Here is a 4410-nt window from a genome sequence, read left to right on the forward strand (position 1 = left end):
GCCTGGTAATCTTTACAAATTACATAGGCAGCACTTTAATATTGCATCATAAAGGAAAAGACTTTAGTGGCTTATTTGCATATTATTAAACATAAGTTTTGAAACCATGAAATTACTGTGCTAACCAGCCTTAACAAGTATGGTCTGGTAAAGCTCTTTCTTCCTTTTGGGTTTGGGTATTGCTTTTTTTTTTTTCGTTATTTGTTGTTTTTTGTTTTTGTTTTTGTTTTTTTTGAGCATTTTTTTATTGTAATTAGTAAAAGGGTTACATGATATTTGCCAGATAGAAGGTGCATTAATTCACATACATTGATACCCTTTCACATGTCTTGGTACCCATTTCCCTCCCCCCGTTGGGTATTGCTTTTTTTCTTTATGATACTGTCTTATGTAGCCCAGGCTGGCCTGGAACTTGCAATCTTCCCTCCTCAGCCTTCTCAATGCTGGGATTACAAAGATATACTGCTATATATGCTCAACTCCTTTTATTTTAATCAATATGTCATTGAGGCTTAAACTCAGGGCCTGGGCACTGTCCTTGTACACCATTTCCTCAAGGCTAGTGCTCTGCCACTTGAGCCACAGTGCCACTTCCAGCTTTTTCTATGTATGTGGTACCAAGGGATCGAACCCAGGGCTTCGTGCATACTAGGTAAGCACTGTACCTCTAGGCCATGCTCCTGGCCCCCATTGACTTGTTTTAGCCCTAAAAGATCATCACTGTATTTCCAATCACTCTAGCTCCAAGAACTTACTCTGTAGAAAAAGGTTGTACAAAGGTTTCAATTCCATAAATCAGATTGAGTACAATGTATCAATGTCTTTTAAAACAAATTTAACATGATGAATCAGGAGAAAAATTGATTTATTTCTTGGCTTTCCTCGTTGATCAGTACTTTTATAGTCTGTCAAAATGTTTGTTACCTTTATTTTGCATTTTTGTGTTTTTAGTTCTAATTTTTCCTTTTTTTCTTAAGAAACCCAGTAAAATCTTATATTTAATAAAAGCTTTCACATATAGCTTAACTCTTTAAGTATGAATTTTGTATGTGTCCCCATCTGCTTTTTTTCTGTGTCCTGTTGAGTTTTGTAAATTTAGTGGTAATTTTCCCTTGGGGTTGGTTAAATGTTACTAAGCAGATTCCATTTTATGCTTGCATTTTACTGAGAATATGCAAAACTGGCTAAACACCCACAGATCCTAACCTCTGGAAGACTTGTGGGTCAGTAAAAAGAGAGGATGCAAAGGTGAAGACAAACATCTGAACAGGTAACAAATATAAATCAACACTGTGTCATCACTGTGTGGGTGTAATTTTTGTCATGGTTCAAGTCACTAATGAGTCATCACAGTCTGGAACAAAATGACTTCACTTGTTTGATTCTTTCAAATGATGTAGAGAAAGGGAGGAAATTTAGCAAAGAAATCTGTCATTGACAGACTAGCCCCATGGGCCAAACTTCCCAGCCACATGAACTAAGAATAGTTTTAGTTATGTACGGTCACATCTTCAATGGTTATATGTCTCTACATAATAGCTTCTGTAGTTGTCTCTTGACCTTCAGAGCACAAAACTATTTGTTGTTGTTGTTTTTTTTAATTGTAATTAATAGAAAGGTTACATTAGATTCGCCAGATAGAAGGTGTATTAATTCACAAACATCGATTCCCCTTCTCATGCTTTTGTCCCCATTTCCCTCCCCTTACCCCCATCTTCTTTTCCCCCTTCCCTATCCTATATCAAATAAACAAACATATATACAGTATACCAGTTAACAAGGTAAGATACTATAACAATATGAGAATAACCAAGGGACAACAAAAGAGATGAGAAATAACATAGGAAGCGGGGCTGAGGATCAAGGGGTAGGGTGGTAACCTTGAGCTGAAGAGCTCAAGGACAGCCCCATTACCCACACACACAAAAAAAAATGTTTTTAAATTAAAAATAAATATAGGGCAAAACCTAAATATAAGGCCATTAGGATGAGGCTAAATGAAAGGACTTCCAGGATATGGAAACAAGAGCCATAAAATGTGTGATTGTTGTTCTTAATGCACAAAACAATTATGTGGCCCTTTAAGAAAAAGTTTGCAAGCCGGGTGCCATGGCTCATGTCTGTAATCCTAGCCACTCAGGCGTCTGAGATCTGAGGAGCGTGGTTTAAAACCAGCCCGGACACTAATGTCCATGAGACTCTTATCTCCAGTTAACCACCAGAAAACCGGAAGTGATTGTTGCTCAAGAGGTAGGGTGGTATTACAATAACAGACTTCAAACTCTACTATTGACACATAATAACAAAAACAGCATGGTATTGGCACAAAAATAGACCAGAAGATCAATGGAACAGAATAGAAGATCCAGAAATAGAACCACATACCTATAGTCAACTTGTATTTGACAAAGGAGCCAAAGATATACAGTGAAATAAACACAGTTTATTCAATTATTGGTGCTGGCAAAACTGGGCAGCCACAAGCCAAAAAACTAAAAATTGACCCTAGCCTTTCGCCGTGCACAAGCGTTAACTCAAAGTGGATCAAAGACCTCAATGTCAGACCAGAAACCGTGAAATTGCTGCATGATTGAGTATGAGAGACACTGAAACTCATAGGCACAGGCAAAAGATTCCTGAACAGAATCCCAGGGTCACAACAGATTGGAGAGAGACTTGATAAATGGAACTACCTAAAAATAAAGTTTCTCTAAGATAAAAGCATAGCCACAAAAGTAGAGAGACAGCCAACCAACTGGGAAAAGATATTTATCAATAATACATCAGACAAATGCTTAATGTCCAGTATCTACAGGGAACTCAAGAAACTAATCCCCCCCAACACCCAACAAACCATTCACTAAATGAATGGGCAAGGGAACTAAAGAAAGACCTATCAGAAGAAGAGATTAAAATGGCAGAAAAACATGAGAAAATTTTCATCATCCATGGTCATAAAGGAAATAACAACAACCCTAAGATACCACCTTACCCCAACAAGAATGGCCAAGATTTTGAACTCAGACAATGATAGATGCTGGCGGGTTGTGGAGAAAAAGGAACCCTACTGCACTGCTGGTGGGATTGTAAACTAGTTCAGCCACTCTGGAAAGCAGTGTGGAGGTTTCTTAAAGAACTGAAAATTGACCTTCCCTACGATCCCGCCATACCACTTCTGGGCATCCATCCTGAACACCATAACCCAAGATATGATAAGGACACCTGCTCAGCTGTGTTCATCTCTGCATTATTCACAATAGCCAGGTGATAGAAACAATCCAGATGCCCTACTGCAGATGAATGGATACAGAAAATCTGGTATATATATATATATATATATATATATATATATATATATATATAATGGAATTCTACATAGCCAACAGACAAGATAAAAATAATGGCCATTGTTCTCAGTACTATGAAAAAATAATTCACATGGTGGCACACACCTGTAATGTTTAGCATTCTGAAGTTTGTAGCTCCCTGGAGCTACATAGGCAGACCTGATCAAAAACAAAACAAAACAAAAGGGACTTTTTTGAAAAACATTTAAGTGTCACGAAGTGCATGCTAGGCAAACACTCTACCAATAGGCCAAACGCCTGGTAATTTTTAAGGTCTTGGTCTTTTTTTTTTTTTTCTAGTTGTGGGGCTTGAATTTAGGGCCTAGAGATTGTTCCTGAGCTTCTTTTTTTTTTGTTCAGTCATGGGGCTTGAACTCCTCAGCTCAAGGCTAGTGCTCCACCATGTTGAACCACAGTGCCATTTCCTGTTTTCTAGTAGTTAATTGGAGATAAGAGCCTCAGGGAGTTTCATCCCAGGGCTGGCTCTGAATGAAGATCCTTATATCTCAGCCTCCTGAGTAGTAGCTAGGATTACAGGTATGAGCCACTGGTTCCTGGCCCTGAGCTTCTTTTTGCTCAAGGTTAGCATCCTACCACTTGAGTCACAACACCCCTTCTCGCTTTTTCTGTGTATGTGGTACTGAGGAATCAAATCCAGGGCTTCATGAATGCTAGGCAAGCATTCTACAAAGAAGCCACATTCCCAGGCCAATATGTTTAAATATAAAGTTAATGGTACTAAGCTTGTACAACAAAATGTATTTAGATCTAAAGAAAATGGTAATTCCTTATTGGGTTAAACCAAAATGTAACCATTTCTGAATTTATGCATTACTTTTATAATCAATACTTGTTCATTTATTTAAATCTTTGAACAGAATTAACCCATCCATATTACAAATTCATGATAGAGTCATTTCATTTGTGAGACAGAGGAAAGAATTGTAAGAAAGCCGGGTGCTGTGGCTCATGCCTGTAATCCTAGCTACTCAGGAGGCTTTGATCTCAGGATCAAGGTTCAAAGCCAACTCGGGCACAAAAGGACCAGAGACTCTTGTCTCCA

Source organism: Megascapheus bottae, chromosome 13, assembly GCF_031878675.1.
Source record: "Megascapheus bottae isolate mThoBot1 chromosome 13, mThoBot2.hap1, whole genome shotgun sequence".
NCBI classification, from domain to species: Eukaryota; Metazoa; Chordata; class Mammalia; order Rodentia; family Geomyidae; genus Megascapheus; species Megascapheus bottae.